Source organism: Mesoplodon mirus, assembly GCF_964341445.2.
Source record: "Mesoplodon mirus genome assembly, chromosome: 2".
Classification (NCBI taxonomy): domain Eukaryota; kingdom Metazoa; phylum Chordata; class Mammalia; order Artiodactyla; family Ziphiidae; genus Mesoplodon; species Mesoplodon mirus.
Genome location: NC_138977.1, coordinates 58,413,865 through 58,433,755, shown reverse-complemented (window position 1 = coordinate 58,433,755; position 19,891 = coordinate 58,413,865). Strand labels below are relative to the sequence as shown.

The window sequence follows — 19,891 nt, the reverse complement described above, 5'->3', positions numbered from 1 at the left end:
TCCACCCCTCTGACCTCTGGGGAGGAAAAAGGGACAGAAGATTGAGTTCAGTCACCAATGGCCAATGATCTAATCAATCTTGCCTATGTAATGAAGCTTCCATAAAAAACCAAAAAGATTGGGGATGGGGGAAGCGGGGAGGTTCAAAGAACTTCCAGGTTGATGAACATGTGGAGATCTGAGGAGAGTGGTACGCCCAGAAAAAGCAGGAAGCTCCACACCCCTTTCCCCATACCTTGCCCTATGCATCTTTCCTATCTGGCTGTTCTGAGTTATATCCTTTAATAGTAAACCAGTAAGTAGTCTAGTAAGTAGAATGTTTCTCTGAGTTCTAGAGTGAGCCGCTCTAGCAAATTAATCAAACCTGAGGGGGGCGGTAATTGGAATCACCTGTCTATAGCCAGTCGGTCAGAAGCACAGGTGACAACCTGGACTTGAGATTGGCATCTGAAGTTGGGGGGGAGCAGTTCTGTAGGACTGAGCGCTTAGCCTGTGGCATCTGACACTATCTCCAGGTACTTAGTGTCAGAATTATAGGGCACCCAGCTGGTCTTGGAGAATGGCTTGGTAGTGAGGAAAAAATGCACATGTTGGAATTGGGAGCAGAATCTTATCTCTGAATGAGGTTATCTAGATAGTTGGTGATTTGAAAGCTGCTGATGCAATTGTGACCCCTGGATCCATACCCAATGTGCTGCCAGGATTGAACATGCAATATATACCACATTTGGGCAGCCCTTTCTTGGAACTTTTAATGTTTATTAGTATAACTTGAGTTTCAAAAAATGGACGTGGCCTGGGTGTCCCCAACCCAGGGATGATCCTTCTGTAACTTATTATTCCAGTGTTTAGCCAGCAGAGCCTCCCCAAACTCATTCCTTCTAACTCCCCTGTACATAACTTCTACCTCTGTTCTCTCTGGTTCTGTCTTTCCCAGGGGCAGAGGGAGGCTCTTTCTGCCCTCTGTAGTGAGGCTACCCGCTCTCCATCTGTATCATCATAGGGATAATAGCCCCTTATCTTTATTTATTTTTTTATTTTTTATTTTTTGGGGTACGCGGGCCTCTCACTGTTGTGGCCTCTCCCATTGCGGAGCACAGGCTCAGCGGCCATGGCTCACGGGCCCAGCCGCTTCGCGGCATGTGGGATCTTCCCGGACCAGGGCACAAACCCATATCCCCTGCATCGGCAGGCCGACTCTCAACCACTGCGCCACCAGGGAAGCCCTGGCAGGCGGATTCTTAACCACTGCGCCACCAGGGAAGCCCGCCCCTTATCTTTAGATAAAACTTTTCCACTTTAACAAGCACTGTCAGACCATTATCTCACTTAAGCTGAGCCACAGCCCTGTGTTGGAGGCAGCCTGCTTATTATTTTCATTATTATTATCAATATTATTATTCTTACACTTCACAGGTAAAGAAACTGAGACTCAAAGAGGATATGGCTTCTTGAGCTTCTGGCTGGCCATCCTATGTGTTTCCTCCTGTGCCCACTGGCTTCCTGCATCGTAAAGAGTGCAAGGTGCCCCTTGGGGACCCATTCTTTATTGTCACATCTGCTGAACTCAGGCAGGGATGAGCAGCAGCCATTTCTTGAGCTCCTGACACATAAAAGGCAGAATGTGTTCAGAAGGTGATAATAATCATCAATAACATTTATAGACAGCGAGGCTGAATCAAGGGCTGTTCTAGGACTTCCAGAGATCTTATCTCAAATACTCCCAACTTCCATACAAGGTGGGTATTATTATGCCTGTTTTACAGATGAGGATGCAGCCTCAGAGAGGCTAACTTGCCCGAGGTCCCCTGACGTGTCTCTGGAAATTCTCTACCCTCTCACTGTGATTGGGAACCGTCCACTGCACACAGGCTACGACCTCACGTGTGCTTTGGTTCAAAAGCTGGCTCTCCCACCTGCTTGCTGTGTGACCATGAGCCTGAATGTGTTCTCTCGTGTGAATAAAAGGAGGAGTCCCTCATTCACAGAGTGCTCTTCTGAGGATTAAGTGTCAGGCCCAGCCAAAGTCTGGCAGATGGGAATGATGATTAGGCACCAGTCTGGGTCCTAGAAGATGCCAGGGGCCCTGAGGCTAGAGGGCAGCATGTCTGACTGAAGCAGAGGCCATGCTTCAGTCTTGTTATTTCCTCCTTCAGAGGCCTTGTCAGGTGACACCAACAAAAGTCTGTAGTTGGGCTTCCCTGATGGCGCAGTGGTTGAGAGTCCGCCTGCCGATGCAGGGGACACGGGTTCGTGCCCCGGTCCGGGAAGATCCCACGTACCACAGAGTGGCTGGGCCTGTGAGCCATGGCCGCTGAGCCTGGGCGTCCGGAGCCTGTGCTCCGCAATGGGAGAGGCCACAACAGTGAGAGGCCCGCGTACCGAAAAAAAAAGGAAAAAAAAAAAAAGTCTGTAGTTGTAGGAACTTCCCTGGGGTCCAGTGGTTAGGACTCCATGCTTCACTGCAGGGGGTAGGGGTTCAATCCTTGGTCGGGGAACTAAGATCCTGCAAGCCTCGCATGGTGCGGTGTGGCAAAAAAAAAAAAAAAAGTCTATAGTTTCCGACTTCAGAAAATGAGGTACAGTTTGTGCAAAGTTACTTAGGTATCATAAAATCCTCTGCTGAAGTCCGTTTATTGTCTGCCTGTTTACTACAAGTCAGCACCTGCAGTTCCTGTCTTTCTCTCTCCATCTCAGTATCTTCTCAGTAGAAAATTCTTCATGGGTATAACGTTTCCTCCATCACCCCTGGCCTGCAGAGTGAAAGTGGGCAGTTCACTTAATGCCATACCATAGCCAGTGGCATGTGCTGGTTTAGATAGCTTGAGCTCCAACCAGAGAGAGCACTTTCTTTTTTTTTTTTTAATGAGAGCACTTTTAAAATTGTCATCCACGATGAATGGTGTGCAACGCCCTGTGCCAGCCACAGCCCAAAGGCAAGGCACACAGCGTACAGAGCCTGGCAGCCCAGATTGGGTGCTCGCCACGTTGAGTCAAGAGGCACTTTTGCCCCGGGAGCTTCTGCCCTCTCTTAGGTGAAGCCCAGGGTTTTCAATGGGAATCCTTTAGTGGTGACTGGGTGGTGCTGTCGAGTTCAGGGTGGAAGACTTGACTCGATTAGGGGATCTGATTCTCCACGAAGGTTCTGGACAAGCTACCTGGCTTCCATGTCTCCATTAACTAATTCATTCAGAAATATCTGCTGAGCTCCTGGTATGGCCATGGCTCTGGGTTCAGGGGTGAACAAGGGCAAACCTCATGGAGCGTCCATGGGGTGCATTCAGCTCCTTGCATCCAGGTCTTCTGGCTGGATTTAGATGGGGTCATTCATCTTTCCAGACTGAGTTAGGCTCAGAAGCCCTGGGGTAGCAATGGCTGTCAGTGTATACTGTATTGTACCACCACCTTCTTCCCATGACATCCCACACCTCTTGGGATCCTGAATAAGGCCCTCCATGGTCTGGCTTCATCTCCCTCTCCCTTTCTGTGCCCCTGTTCCTCAAATGGACCATGCTCCCTCCCATAACAGGGCCTTTGCACTTGCTGTTCCCTTTGGTTGTTCTCTGTGATGTACAGACTTTAAGGTGACCCCCCATGACCCCTAACTTCTGGTGTTCACACCCTTGAGTGAGGGTGGGACTTGTGACTTGCTTGTAACCAATAGAATATGGCAAAGGTGACAGAATGTCACTTTTGTGATTATGTTGTGTAAGACTCCATCTTTCTAGAGCCTCTGAACCTTCCCTAGTCAGGCCTCCATGTGAGAACACAGCCCTGCTTCATACCTTGATTGCAGCCTTGCAGAGGACCCAGCCAAGCCGTGCTAGGACTCCTGACCCAAAGAAACTGTGAGATAGCAAAGGCATTCTTTTTTTTTTTTTTGGCTGCACCATGCGGCTTGCAGGATCTTAATTCCCCAACCAGGGATTGAACCTGGGTCCGCGGCAGTGAGAGTGCCGAGTCCTAACCATTGGGCCTCCAGGGAATTCCCACAAAGGTATTCTTTTAAGTTGCTAAGTTTGTTGTTTAAAAAAGAAAAAGCTGCGTAAATGTGTTACTATTTTCTATATGCAGCATAGAAAACCAACCTATTCTCTAACATTCACCTAGCTTACTCCTACTCATCCCTTACCATTCCCATCCCACTGACATGAGTTTTCCCATCAGCCAAGATGCCAAGGCCTGATCTCCTTGTTAGAGGCTCTCATGCCATTGTGTGCCTCACCTCCACATGACTTATACATTTATAACTGTGTGATTATTTAATTAATAACTGCCCCCCCTCCCCACCCCCCAGATTGTAAGTGCTATGAAAGCAGCTTGTCATGGTCTCTTCATTTCCCCAGGGACTAGCACAGTGCCTGGCACATGTAGGTGTTCAGTAAATATGTGTTGAATAAATAAATGATTTATAGGACATTCAGGGTCAAAAGGAGTGAAGGGATAGGCAGGGGCTGGATTGTTCAATGGTTAGAGGCTAAAATGACTTGGGTGGAAAGTGGATATTGTAGTCCTAAAAACTCACTTTTATTGTGACCTAGCTGGACAACTGTATTTGGGGGCATCCTTGGTGGGAATGATCTGTGTCCATACAACAGTCACATGAGCCACCCCATGGCTTGGCATGAGGGTGTTTCTCTTGGAAGCTCCAGACTCCTTCCACCTTCCAGAAGAACATCTTGTATTTTGACCATCAGGCAATTCTCTTAACAATGTCCTTCCTATAAGTCAGAGAAGGGAAGACACAGGGGGAGAAGGGGAGGGTGTGGTTAGGTGGAGGGAGCTCCAGCTTGGCAGTTTCAGTGAGGCCCACGAAACGTCAAATAGCTTGCTCCAGAAATAGACAGAAAGGTGAGTACATGGCGTGCTGGGCACTGAATTATATTCCCTCCAAATTCATTTATTGAAGGCTTAACCCCCACGTGATCACATGTGGAGATGGGCCTACAAGGAGGCATTTAAGGTTAAAAGAGCTCACAAGAGTTGTGTCCTAATCCTGTAGGGCTGGTGCCTTGATAAAAAGAGGAAGAGATGCCAGAGTTCTGTCTCCACCATGTGAGGATACAGAGAGAAGGTAGCCATCTGCCAGTCAGGGAGAGAGACCTCACCAGAAACCAAATGGACTGGTCCCTTTACCTTGAACTTCCCAGCCTCTAGAACTGTGAGAAAATAAATTCATGTTGTTTAAGCCACCCAGCATATGGTGTTTTGTTATGGCTGCCTGAGCCGATTAAGACATGGGGTTATCTAGAAGGCTCTATCTTATGCTATAAAAATAAGGTTGAGGGGCTCCAGAGTTCAGGTCAGTGTTTTCCTGTCTCTCCAAATGGACTTTCTGTGCCTCCCCTGATTTTTTGGCGTCAGAGTTTACATATGCCCAAGTTTACCCTCCCTAGGCCTTACGGCCCTTCCCAGTTTATTGAGGCCATGTTTTCCTCCTTTCCTTCCATCCAAGCTTTTAGAAGGAGTTGCCTGCACTTGCCGATCACGCTTTCCTTTCCAGGCATCCACTCTTCGGTCACTTCATTTGAGCCTCCATCCTGCCATTGCACAGAAGCTGCTTCCATGCCACATCCAGTGGATACTTTTGGTCCTCGTCTGACTGTTCTCTTTTTCTTAACTTTCTCCTCCCTTGCATTTCAGGGATTTCTCGTCGCCCCTTCCTGGCATCACCATTTTGGTCTTCATCTACTATCTGCCACCTACTGCCCTTCATGTAAATGTTGATGTTCCCCGGGTTTTGCCCTTGGTCCTCTTGCCTTTTCATTCCACATCGCCCTAAGGTGAGCTTGCCCACTCCTGCTGCTTCAGCTTCTGCCGATGGCTCCCAAATCTGTAGCTTCAGCCCAGAATCCCTTGCTGAGCTCCCATCTCAGATTTTAACGGCCACATGGATGTCCTTCAAGCACATCTAACTGTACATCCTCTAAATCAGGGGTCCCCAATCCCCAGTCCGAGGCCTGTTAGGAACCGGGCCGCACAGCAGGAGGTGAGCGGCGGGCGAGTGAGCGAAGCTTCATTTGCCGCTCCCCGTCACTTGCATTACCACCTGAGCCATCCCCCTCACCCCTTCCATGGAAAAATTTGTCTTCCACGAAACCAGTCCCTGGTACCAAAAAGGTTGGGGACCGCTGCTCTAAATCAAGCCTGCTGCTCCCCCTCTGCTCCAAATCCTCTCCCACCTCCTGCATGCCCTTTCTTGGGACATGGCACCATCAACCTCGGCTCACTCCAGCCAGAGACTAAAGGTCAACCTCAATTTATCTTTTGCTCACCCCTCATATCTAATCAGTCACAGTGACCTATATTTTCTGACTTAAATATTTACGTGCATCCACCTGTTTCTATCTTTTCTGCCTTAGTCCCATATGGACAGCCTGAAAGATTCCGATGTATCTGTTGTCTCTGTATGGCACTTTTTTTTTTTAAACCAGGCAAAGAGAAAAGGATATTGGATGCATGGAGGAAGCAGTCTTCTGCTTTTTTTACGCTGCAATAGAGATGTGGGTTGATGTCTGGAATTGTAGGATTTGGTGGATTTTTCATGAACTCTTGTGTCACTGGAGGCATTCAAGGTGAGGTTTGGGGAGCCCTTGTGCAGGATACTGTAGTGGGGTCTACTGCTTTCGGTATGAGGTAGGGCTGGACCAGAGGTGGCACTCTGGTTGACCACATCTAGCTCACAGATGTATTTTATTTGGCTCACATATGGTTCAAGACCACCTAATGAGTTTTCCACATTAAAAACCTAGAGATTTCAACATAAAAAGTGGATTTCTAGCTTTTCTTGAAAAATCAGATTTAATAATTCTTGGCCCAGAGCAGAGCATCAAGACTGGACGCTGATTTACCGCTGCCCCATCTGGTGGACCACCTTGCAGTCTTCACCTGCCTACTTCACTCACTCATGCTACTGCCTGGACCCCAGAAGCATCTGAGTTTGCTATACCTAAACTAGATATTCTCAAGTTTTCATGTAGCCTGTGATTTTACATTATTGTATTTAGGCAATGGAGGAAATTCCCTTGGGACTTCCTCTAGGTTCTCCCCGCTCACCAATCCTAGTAAATCCACCTTCCCTAGTCTCCTCAGTAGGAAGCATTACTAAACCCATCTGTTTTTTGCCTCTTTTCTCACTTCCCTTTCTCATTCACCCCAATCACCATCTTGTTTCTAATACTCCTCCGGCTCAGCCTTTAGCTATGAGGCCCACTGCATTCCAATAGCGCATCTCTTCAAAGCCCAGCCTTCTCAGGCATTTCAGTAAAGACTATGTGTGCCTGTGTCTTGCCGTTGCTCTGGAAGTTACATGAACTTTAGAATAAGACATCAGAAGACAGATGAGTGGGATGTTCTTATATAAGATTCTGAAGGTCCCCTAACAAGTGCAGATGAGCTAAAGACAGTCCAGGGATATGGTGGACCAGTTAAGAATGCATTCAGCTGCAGGTAATAAAAAACTCTCCTCTGGCGCTTCCCTGGTGGCACAGTGGTTGAGAGTCCGCCTGGCGATGCAGGGGACACAGGTTCGTGCCCTGGTCCGGGGGGAATCCCACGTGCCGTGGAGCGGCTGGGCCCGTGAGCCATGGCCGCTGAGCCTACGTGTCCGGAGCCTGTGCTCTGCAACAGGAGAGGCCACAACAGTGAGAGGCCCGCGTACCAAAAACAAACAAACAAACAAACAAAAACCCTCTCCTCAAAAGCCTGAATGAAAGCCACATAATAAGATGACCAGAGCTCTGAGGTTGCTGGAGTTGATTCAGTGTCCCTCTGTCATGGTCAGAAGATGGCACCCAAGGCTGCAGCTGTTACATTTACATTCAAGGCAGGAAGAAAGTTATCTCATTGTATCAGGAAAGTAAACACTTGCCCAAATACCCCCAGCTGACTTCTGTTTTTATTTCATTAGTGTTATGAGTGGAATTGTGTCCTCCCAAGGAAAGATATGTTGGAGTCCTAACTCCCAGTACCTCAGAATGTGACTTCATTTGATGATTGTATCTTTTTTTTTTTGGTCGCACTGCACTGGTATGTGGGATCTTCGTTCACCGACCAGGGATCAAACCCGAGCCCTCAGCAGTGAAAGCACAGAGTCCTAACCACTGGACTGCCAGGGAATTCCCTGAAGATTGTATCTTTAAAGAGGCAAGCAAGTTAAAATGAGGTCATTAGGGTGAGTTCTAATCCAATAGGGTGTCCTTGTTAAAAGGGGAAACTTGGACACAGAGGGAAGGCACAAAGGGAAGGCGATGTAAAGATACATTGGGAGAAGATGGCCATCTACAGGCCAAGGAGAGAGACTGGAGTAGATCCTTCCCTCCCGGCCCTCAGAAGGAACCAGATTTCCTTCTGGAAATCAGACAACTTGATTTCAGACTTGTAGTCTCCAGAACTGTGAGACAATAAACTTCCATTGTTTAAGCCACCCAGTCCATGGTACCTTGTTATGGCAGCTCTAGGAAACTGATACAGTTGACCAGACCATGACACAAGGTTTCCCCTAGTTTCAAGAGAGGCACAGAAAGCGAGTGTGTAGTTGGCATATTGCTGCCCCAAACAAAAGTGTATTCTATTGATGAGAAAAAAGAAGGGCGTGGATGTTGGAATAGCAACCGATAGCATCAAACAACATCCTGGGGAGTCAGAGGCAAGGCAAGCTGATCTACAAGAAAGTATGAAAAGAATGGATGAATTAATGATTTCCTGGCCTGCTGATAAATGAATGATTGATCAATAAACACTTCATAAGCAGGTAGGGTCTGCAGCCCTGTGCCATGTAGAGGATACTTCCACAGTCAGTCTCAACGCTTCATAATTATACTCTGGACACAAAATCTTTAAATCATATTTTCCTGGACCCCAGTAGTTTGAGCATGAAAAACAAGATTTATTTCTTCAGCTTAGTCTCCACCTTTTAAAATGTAGGAACCCCTACCCCTAATCCCTGCCTTGGGCAGAGATCACTAATCGTTCCCCAGTGTCCATTTTCCCCTTCTTTTTAGCAATAAAATTCACAAGCTTTAGCTGGGCACATGAACACTCAGACATGGACTACATTTTCCAGCCTCCCTTGTAGTTAGGTGTGACCAGGACCAAGTCCTGGCCACGGGATGCAAAAGAGAGTGCTACGAAACTGACTAAAACTGAGTCCCCCTAAAACTGAGTCCCCTTCCCGAGTTTATGATGAATCTCTCTATCCAAAACTTGATTCCCTTGCTTGTCTCCTCTGAACTCAATCCCTTTCTTGTCCCCTCTAACCTCAATCCTGTGCTAACTGAACACCCATTAACCAGAGTCAGATGACTAAGATTGCTGCTGCCGATAACATCGTTAATGTACTAAAATTGCTGCTGTAGAAATCATTGATGTATAAACTCAGGCTGTTTCTCCAAGGCAAGATGAGCTCATAGACCCCTGAACCATGGACCACCTGGCCAAGAACTCTAAACCAGAGACATCCTGGCTCCCAAAACCATGATTAAGAAATGTCACAAGATGGGGGCTTCCCTGGTGGCGCAGTGGTTGAGAGTCCGCCTGCCGATGCAGGGGACACGGGTTCGTTCCCCGGTCCGGGAAGATCCCACATGCCGCGGAGCGGCTGGGCCGGTGAGCCATGGCCGGTGAGCCATGGCCGCTGAGCCTGCGCGTCCGGAGCCTGTGCTTCGCAATGGGAGAGGCCACAACAGTGAGAGGCCCGCGTACCGCAAAAAATAAAAATTAAAAAAAAAAAAAGAAATGTCACAAGATGATAAATCCCAGCCTCTTTGTTCTTCCCCCTTAAAACATCCCTAACTCAAAGACCGAGCTGGAGTGGATCTGAGACTTGTTTCCCACTCCCTTGCTGGGCATCCTGCAAATAAACCCTTACTTTGCTGCAAATACCTGCTGTCAGAGTTTGGCTTTCTGCGGCTGTGGGCACATGAGCCCTCCTTAAATTTTGTATCTTGGGAACCTTTGGTACCTTTGCCTAGTCTCAGCCCTGCCAGGAGTCATAGCATTTTCATTAAAAAACTTAAATATATGCTTGTTCTTTGTCCTAATTGCTAGGAATTCACTGCTAGGAATTCTTCCTATGGAAATAAACGAGCAGGGCTCTAATCCATGTGTACAAAATGATCATATATGTAAATATAAGACTGGAAGGACATGCATCCAAACGATAACAGAGGTTATCTCTCTTTGAGAGATAGGGTTATAGGTGATTTTTTTCCATTGTATTTTGTGTATGTGTGTGAGTGTTTTGCAAATTTTCTGCACTCGGCAAGTAATATTTTTGTAGTTGGGAAAAAAAACATTATTTAAAATGTTTTTAAACTGTCCCTCTTTTCTGAGTGACCCATCGTGCTTGGGCTAAGCATGTTGCTGTACTCTTCCCTTCTGGACAGCACTTTCCCATGAGGCTTTCTGATCCCTTAATGCCAATAGCCCCACAGAGTCTCAGCCCACAAAGCTCTCAGACAGACATGCCCAGACATATCTGAATCCACAGACAGGTTGGGACAAGCCTGCTGGGGGTGCTGTCTTCTCTGAGGGCACTGTGGGAGGGGATATGAGAATAAAGCAGGGGTGTAGGCCTTAAAGGCCCCTCCCCAACTTCTACCTCCTCCCCCAACTCATTCCCAGGGGTAGCTCGGGGAATTGACCTTGTGGATGGAATCTGGTGGACAGGGTTTGAATCCCTGACTCTGCCAGGTACAAGCCATGTGACTCCGGGCAAGTCATTTCATCTCTGTGCTCAATTTTCACATCCTTAAAATGGAGATAACACTGGAAGTTACTGCACAGTGGTCTTTTCTGGAGCCAGTAAGAAGATGCATGTGAAGTGTGGCTCCCAGTCTGGCACGAGGTGACCCAACAGAGGCAGGTGTTGACATTGTTATTGACACCCCGGTGGATGTGTCTCCCATGTCTCAAACACAGCATTGGACATGCTGAACTCTTTTTTTTTTTTTTTTTTTTTTTTGAGGTACGCGGGCCTCTCACTGTTGTGGTCTCTCCCGTTGCGGAGCACAGGCTCAGCGGCCATGGCTCACGGGCCCAGCTGCTCCACGGCATGTGGGATCTTCCTGGACCGGGGCACGAACCCGCATCCCCTGCATCGGCAGGTGGACTCTCAAACGCTGCGCCACTAGGGAAGCCCCCATGCTGAACTCTTGATCGTCCCCCTCCCCCCAACTGGTTCCTCTTCATGCCATGGCACCATCCAGTAAAGGCTCAAGCCAGAAGCCAGGGTGTCACCCTTGATACCTCTCTTTCAGTCTCCAAATTCAATCCATCTCCAAGTGCTGGTGGTTCTATCTTCTATCTTACATCCTTCTCTCTCCCGTCACCATCATCTCTCCCCTGGAAGACTAAGTGAGCCTCCTGATTATTCTTCCCATGGGCACTCTTGGCCCCCTTCTCCACATTGCAGGCAGAGGAATCTTAAAATACAAATCAGGTCTTGTCACTCCCCTGTTCAGAACCCTTTATGACTTCCAGTGCATTTAGACTATATAAGGTTACCAAGCCCGGCCTGGTCTGCCCCTGCTCACTCTACCATTCTCATCCTTTGCCCACTCTCCCACTGCATGCCAGCCTCACAGACCTTATCTTGGTTCCTGAAATCACCAGCTCTTTGCACCTTCAGTGGCTTGGCGTGTGCTGTGTCCTCTGCTTCTTTATCCAGTCCTCTGTTGATGGACATTTAGGTTGCTTCCACGTCCTGGCTTTTGTAAATAGTGCTGCAATGAACATCGGGGTGCATGCATCCTTTTGAATTATGGTTTTCTCCGGAAGTATGACCAGCAGTGGGATTGCTGGATCAGATGGTAGCTCTATCTATTTTATATATAATAGTGTGTACCTGTTAATCCCAAACTCCTAATTTATCCCTCCCTCCCCCCCTTCCCCTTTGGTAACCATAATTTGTTTTCTAAGTCTGTGAGTCTATTTCCGTTTTGTAAATAAGTTAATTTGTATCATTCTTTTAGATTCCACATATAAATGATATCATATGATATTTGTCTTTCTTTGTCTGACTTACTTCACTTAGTATGGTAATCTCTAGGTCCATCCATGTTGCTGCAAATGGCAGTATGTCATTCTTTTTATGGCTGAGTAGTATTCCATATGTATATACCATATCTTCTTTATCCGTTCATCTGTCAATGGACATTTAGGTTGCTTCCATGTCATGGCTATAAAATAAATATTTTTAAGTTAAAAAGTAAGTCAATTTAGGGGCTTCCCTGGTGGCGCAGTGGTTGAGAGTCCACCTGCCGATGCAGGGGACGCAGGTTCGTGCCCTTGTCCGGGAAGATCCCACATGCCGCGGAGCGGCTGGGCCGGTGAGCCATGGCCGGTGAGCCATGGCCGCTGAGCCTGCGCGTCCGGAGCCTATGCTCTGCAACGGGAGAGGCCACAACAGTGAGAGGCCCGCGTACCGCAAAAAAAAAAAAAAAAAAAGTCAATTTAAAGGAAAAAGGAAGTAAGCTGTATCTGCCCCCCCCCCACAAAAAAGTCCTGATTTGTAGTGTGTGCTGGTTTCCATGCTGTAAATTCTCTCACCATGCCCGTTTCTAATAACCTACAGGATGCCACTAAATGCAGAGCTGGAAAAAGATGTGCAGGACTTATATGGACACTCTGAGTCCATATAAGTGACTCAAGCTCACTGCTGGGTGGGGCTCAGATATAGCAAATATCCAGAAAGTGGTATGGCAATGGCTGAAGCTTGAGAAACACTTTATTATAGTTACTTTTTATTTGAATCTTATTCCCCATGGCAAACTGCAAGCATCTTGAGGGAACTGACTGTTTCTTGATCATCTTTGCAAACCCTGCAGTATCTAGAGGGGGGCTCCAGGCTGAACTTTCTGGAAGAGGGACTGGGGTGAACTGCTCTTCTGTTTAGGGTGGCAGTAACTTGGAGTGACCTTGAGCTGCTGGCTATTGGTAACTTAGCTCCAGGCAGAGGTGTGGCCCCAGGTGGAGGACTCAGGGAGGCAAAGAATGATACATGGGGTCTGGCTCATCCATGTCCCTGAGACTTCATGTTTTATTTCTACCTAAATGTACTTTCCCCTCACGGGGTGTATGACAAGGGTAAATACGAGGAGAACAGAAGGAAAAAGGAGAGATTGAAGGCCTTGTATTCGTTTTGTAACAGAGTACCACAAACTGGGTGGCTTAGCAACAGTAGTTTACTATCGCACAGTTCTGGAGACTCGAAGTCTGAAACCAGGTGTTAGCAGGGTTGACAAATCAAGGTGAGAGCCGTGAGGGAAGGATCTGTCCCAGCTCTCAACCCTTGGCTTGTAGATGGCCCTCTTCTCCCTGTGCCCCTTCACATTGTCTTCCCTTTATGTGTGTCTGTCTGTGACCAAATTTACCCCTTTTACAAGTATATCAGTCATATTGGATTAGGGTCTACCCTGTTGACCACATTTTAATTTGATTATCTCTATAAGGTTGCAATCTGAGGCACTGGGGTTAAGATTCCAACATATATTTTTGGGAGGACACACTTCAAACCACAGCAGGCCTGGAGATTGACTCTAGTAATTCTCTGATGGGAAGCGTTCCCCATCAGGGCTCTCAGTCATAGGACTTGAGCTGCGGGCTCTGTCCACAAGATATGTCCCTTCCACAGATGCCCTGAGAATTTATCCTGCTCAGTGGAGGGATAGACCCTCCAGGAAACAGCCAGATAACCATTCTGTCGTCACACAAAATTGCTTCCTATCTGGCAGGCAGCTTGCAAGGCAATCAGGCTTAACGGGGGCTGTGTTCGAGCCCTGACTAACATCTAAGTCTCTCTCTGTTCACAGGTAAAGATGTATGGCTTCCAACCACGTGACCATGTTTGGACCAGGTTCCTAGGGGACCCAGTTCTCTAAAGATGCTCTGGATTCCTTCAGAGGAGGCTGTTTGGGGCCAGCTGAACTTCTTCCCAGGGAAGCCTCAGTGGGGTTTCCCCTCGCACAGGCCTGTATTCCCGACCTCCTCATTTGCTATTCTGAAACTGAAGGTAGTAATGGATAACTTATGAGTGAGGGCTAAAATTTTGCCAATTAATTGCATTGCATGAAGTCTGTAAACATTGTGATTGAAAATCTTAGCACTGTCAATAAATACTTACTGAGTACCCACTATGTGGTAGATATTGTGGGAATATTTTTGAGTACTGCAGTAGATTGCAAAACTAGCCCCAATTCTCTATCCATCCCTGTATCCGTGTTCCTTGCAATGTGACTTTGCTGCTCCTGCCGTCAGGAGATGGAGTCTATTTCCCCACCCTTGAAGCTGGATGTTGTGACATGGTTTAGTCAATACAACTGTGGAAGTGACACAGTGCCAGTTTTGAGCCTAGGCCTTGAGAAACCTGTATCATTCCAGTCTTGCTCTTGGAAATCTGCAGCTCCATGTGAACCAGCCTGGGCTAGACTGCTGGTGCATGAGTAACATGTGGCCCAGTTACCTCAGTTGACAGCCACCCCCAAGAAGTAGAGCCTCTGGCTGCCTAGCAACTACCCCAGAAGCATGAGAGGGTCCAGCTGAGACCAGAAGAACTGCCCAGCTGAGCCAAACCTAAAATCCTGACCCACAAAATCATGAACCAAATAAATATTTTTTAAAGCCATTTCTAAGTTTTGGGGTATTCTATTATGCAGAAAAAAAAAAGTACTGACTGATACAAGCATTTACCACAGGCCAAGCTCTGGCTCTGGTCTATTTGAAATCAGGCAGAGTCTTGGGAGCAAAGACCTGTGCAGATGTGCCATATTAATGGGTGTGATGCAGAAAGTGCTCTGGAGAGCAAACACACCAGGAATAGAAGAGGTGGCATTGGAGCTGGGGAAGAGTCATGTCCATGTGGAGTAGGCGGGCCCAGGAAATTCCTGAGAGAGGAGACTGAGTGAGGTGAGGCATGAACATGGGAAATCCCAGGCTGGGGCCATCAGTGGTATTTATTGTGTGCTTACCTTGTGCATGGAAGCACTACACACGCTATCCCAGGTCTGCATACGGCCTAGCAGGGGAGAGAAGACATCCATATTGCTGTAGGAGAAACTAGTTGAGGCACCCCCATTATGTTAGCCCTTATTCAGCCCTTGTTCTTTCTGCCTGTTCAGCCGGCCTCCTATAGATGTTTTATCCTCCCTCACTTTCTTGCTTAACTGCACTCTGAAAGTGACTGCCCTCTAGCTAAAGTTGTACTATGTACCTGATGCTTACTTCTCTAAGACAACACTGCCTAACACTCCTTTCTTCTGTGAGCATTCTTCATTCCAGAAAGAAGGTCACATAACGATAACCTCAATGACCTCCAGAAACTGCTCTGGAACCACCTGACGCCAGCCCTGATGATCTCAGTGTCTCCAGGAGGAAAGAAGAATGCAAGACTACATCAGTCCCAATCCTTATCTACAGCCCTATCTTCCACTCTGAAACTATAAGACACCTTCCTATTTCCCAGGAACGGGGGCACAAGCCTTGAGGGTGTTAGCCTTCTGTGGCCCCGTTTGCCTGGCAAAGTAATAAAAACTACTCTTTTCTACTCCTCCAAAGCTCTGTCTCTGCATTTCTGTTCGGCACTGGTGAACAGAGGCCGAGTTTTCGGCAACAATGTGTAGAAGTTGGCCAGAAATGTCAGGTTGGTTTGAAATGAAACAGAAGTAGCAGAGTCTACTTTGTCCAGAGCAGTGAGGATCTTGGCTTGGGCAGAATGCAACTTGATTGATTTGTTATTTATACCTGGTACCTGGTAGGTGTGGGGCAGGGACGGGGTGATGATGAGGTTGGGGAGAGGCCTTCGTAATCTTCCCGGGAAGGCACGAGGAGTCAGAAAACATGGCTGCCTGCCGCCCTCATCCCCCACCCCCCGCCCACCATGAGTGGTAATCTCTTGAGGGCAGGGTCTGTCCTATTCACTTTGGTACACCCCATGACACAGGGCCTTGCATACACTAGGCATTCAGGGGTTTTGTTTGTTTGTTTGTTTTTTGCCTTAGGCATGGTCTTTATTCACTTGGACACTGCACAAATATAATAATTTCCTTTTGTTGCAAAAAGTATAAAAATAATCTTTATATAGGAATCCATTCGTTACTGCAAATCTTTCTAAATCTCTGCAAATGGCTCTAAATGAGGATAAATGAATAAACAAGAGGGGTGCTGGAGATTGGTTCAAAATGGCAGAGGAGAAGGACGTGCTCTCACTCCCTCTTGCGAGAGCATCAGAATCACAACCAACTGCTGAACAATCATTGACAGGAAGACACTGGAACTCACCAAAAAAGATAACCCACATCCAAAGACAAAGGAGAAGCTGCAATGAGATGGTAGGAGGGGCGCAATCACAATAAAATCAAATCCCATAAGTGCTGGGTGGATGACTCACAAACTGGAGAACACCTATACCACAGAAGTCCAACCACTGGAGTGAAGGTTCTGAGCCCCACATCAGGCTTCCCAACCTGGGGGTCTGGCAACAGGAGGAGGAATTCCTAGAGAATCAGACTTTGAAGGCTAGTGGGATTTGATTGCAGGACTTTGACAGGACGGGGGGAAATAGAGACTCCACTCTTGGAGGGCACACACAAAGTAGTGTGCACATTGGGACCCAGGGGAAGGAGCAGTGACCCCACAGGAGACTGAACCAGACCTACCTGCTAGTGTTGGAGGGTCTACTGCAGAGGCGAGGGTGGCTGTGTCTCATTGTGAGGACAAGGACACTGGCAGCAGAAGTTCTGGGAAGTACTCCTTGGCGTGAGCCCTCCCAGAGTCCACCATTAGCCCCACCAAAGAGCCCGGGTAGGCTCCAGTGTTGGGTCACCTCAGGCCAAACGACCAACAGGGAGGGAACCCAGCCCCACCCAACAGCAGACAAGTGGATTAAAGTTTTACTGAGCTCTGCCCACCAGAGCCATAGCCAGCTCTACCCACCACCAGTCCCTCCTATCAGGAAACTTGCACAAGCCTCTCAGATAGCCTCATCCACCAGAGGGCAGACAGCAGAAGCAAGAAGAACTACAATCCTGTAGCCTGTGGAACAAAAACCACATTCACAGAAAGACAGACAAGAGGAAAAGGCAGAGGGCTATGTACCAGATGAAGGAACAAGATAAAACCCCAGAAAAACAATTAAATGAAGTGGAGATAGGCAAGCTTCCAGAAAAAGAATTCAGAGTAATGATAGTGAAGATGATCCAGGACCTCGGAAAAAGAATGGAGGCAAAGATCAAGATGATGCAAGAAATGTTTAACAAAGACCTAGAAGAATTAAAGAACAAACAAACAGAGATGAACAATACAATAACTGAAATGAAAAATACACAAGAAGGAATCAATAGCAGAATAACTGAGGCAGAAGAATGGATAACTGCCCTGGAAGACAGAATGGTGGAATTCACTGCTGAGGAACAGAATAAAGAAAAAAGAATGAAAAGAAATGAAGACAGCCTAAGAGACCTCTGGGACAACATTAAATGCAACAACATTCGCATTATAAGGGTCCCAGAAGGAGAAGAGAGAGAGAGGACCTGACAAAAAATTTGAAGAGATTATAGTTGAAAAGTTCCCTAACAGGGGAAAGGAAATAGCTACCCAAGTCCAGGAAGTGCAGAGAGTCCAATATAGGATAAACCCAAGGAGAAACATGCCGAGACACATAGTAATCAAATTGGCAAAAATTAAAGACAAAGAAAAATTATTGAAAGGAGCAAAGGAAAAAAGACAACATACAAGGGAATTCTCATAAGGTTAACAGCTGATTTCTCAGAAGAAACTCTACAAGCCAGAAGGGAGTGGCATGACACATTTAAAGTGATGAAATGGAAGAACCTACAACTAAGATTACTTTACCAGGCAAGGATCTCATTCAGATTCAATGGAGAAATTAAAAGCTTTACAGAGAAGCAAAAGCTAAGAGAATTCAGCACCACCAAACCAGCTCTACAACAAATGCTAAAGGAACTTCTCTAAGTGGGAAACACAGAGAAGAAAAGGACCTACAAAAACAAACCCCAAACAATTAAGAAAATGGTAATAGGAACATACATATCGATAATTACCTTAAACATGAATGGATTCAATGCTCCAACCAAAAAACACGGGCTCACTGAATGGATACAAAAACATGACCCATATACATGCTGTCTACAAGAGACCCACTTCAGACCTAGGGACACATACAGACTGAAAGTGAGGGGATGGAAAAAGATATTCCATGCAAATGGAAATCAAAAGAAAGCTGGAGTAGCAATACTCATATCAAATAAAATAGACTTTAAAATAAAGAATATTACAAGAGACAAGGAAGGACACTACATAATGATCAAGGGATCAATCCAAGAAGAAGATATAACAATTATAAATATATATGCACCCAACATAGGAGCACCTCAATACATAAGGCAACTGTTAACAGCTATAAAAGAGGAAATCAACAGTAACACAATAATAGTGGGGGATTATAACACCTCACTTACATCAATGGACAGATAATCCAAACAGAAAATTAATAAGGAAACACAAGTTTTAAATGACACAACAGACCAGATAGATTTAATTGATATTTATAGGACATTTCATCCAAAAACAGCAGATTACACTTTCTTCTCAAGGGCACACGGAACATTCTCCAGGATAGATCACATCTTGGGTCACAAATCAAGCCTCAGTAAATTTAAGAAAATTGAAATCATATCAAGCATCTTTTCTGACCACAATGCTATGAGATTAGAAATCAATTACAGGGAAAAAAAATGTAAAAACCACAAACACATGGAGGCTAAACAATACGTTACTAAATAACCAAGAGATCACTGAAGAAATCAGAGGAAATCAAAATATACCTAGAAGCAAATGACAATGAAAACATGACGGTCCAAAACCTAGGAGATGCAGCAAAAGCAGTTCTAAGAGGGAAGTTTATAGCAATACAAGCCTACCTCAAGAAACAAGAAAAATCTCAAATAAACAATCTAAACTTACACCTAAAGGAACTAGAGAAAGAAGAACAAACAAAACCCAAAGTTAGCAGAAGAAAAGAAATCATAAATATCAGAGCAGAAATAAATGAAATAGAAACAAAGAAAACAATAGCAAAGATCAATAAAACTAAAAGCTGGGTCTTTGAGAAGATAAACAAAACTGATAAACCACTAGCCAGACTCATCAAGAAAAAGAGGGAGAGGACTCAAATCAATAAAATTTTAAATGAAAAAGGAGAAGTTACAACAGACACCGCAGAAATACAAAGCATCCTAAGAGACTACTACAAGCAACTCTAGGCCAATAAAATGGACAATCTGGAAGAAATGGACAAATTCTTAGAGAGGTATAACCTTCCGAGCCTGAGCCAAGAAGAAATAGAAAATAGGAACAGGGGAGGGTGGGAGGGAGGGAGATGCATGAGGGAAGGGATGTGGGAACAGATGTATATGTATGACTGATTCACTTTGTTATAAAGCAGAAACTAATTAAAAAAAGAAAAAAAAATAGGAACAGACAAATCACAAGTAATGAAATTGAAACTGTGATTAAAAATCTTCCAACAAACAGAAGTCCAGGACCAGATGGCTTCACAGGTGAATTCTATCAAACATTTAGAGAAGAGCTAACACCCATCCTTCTCAAACTCTTCCAAAAAATTGCAGAGGAAGGAACACTCCCAAACCCATTCTATGAGGCCACCATCACGCTGATACCAAAACCAAAGATTCTACAAAAAAAGAAAATTACAGACCAATATCACTGATGAATATAGATGCGAAACTCCTCAACAAGATACTAGCAAACAGAATCCAACAACACATTAAAAGGATCACACACCATGATCAAGTGGGATTTATCCCAGGATTGAAAGCATTCTTCAATATATGCAAATCAATCAATGTGATACAGC

General features: G+C 46.0%; 1 long non-coding RNA gene across 2 annotated transcripts in view; it reads left to right on the top strand.

The window, feature by feature from the left end:
• LOC309811485 overlaps nucleotides 1-15,551 on the top strand; it is a 28,495-nt gene extending 12,944 nt beyond the window's left edge. The window contains exons 1-2 of one of the 2 annotated variants that reach the window (XR_014295188.1): nucleotides 3,956-3,997; nucleotides 13,812-15,551. This is a non-coding gene — a long non-coding RNA (uncharacterized lncRNA). Of the gene's footprint in view, nucleotides 1-3,955; nucleotides 3,998-13,811 lie in introns of those variants that run through there. The other variant, XR_014295187.1, reaches the window with a different exon arrangement.
• Nucleotides 15,552-19,891: the final 4,340 nt, after the last annotated feature.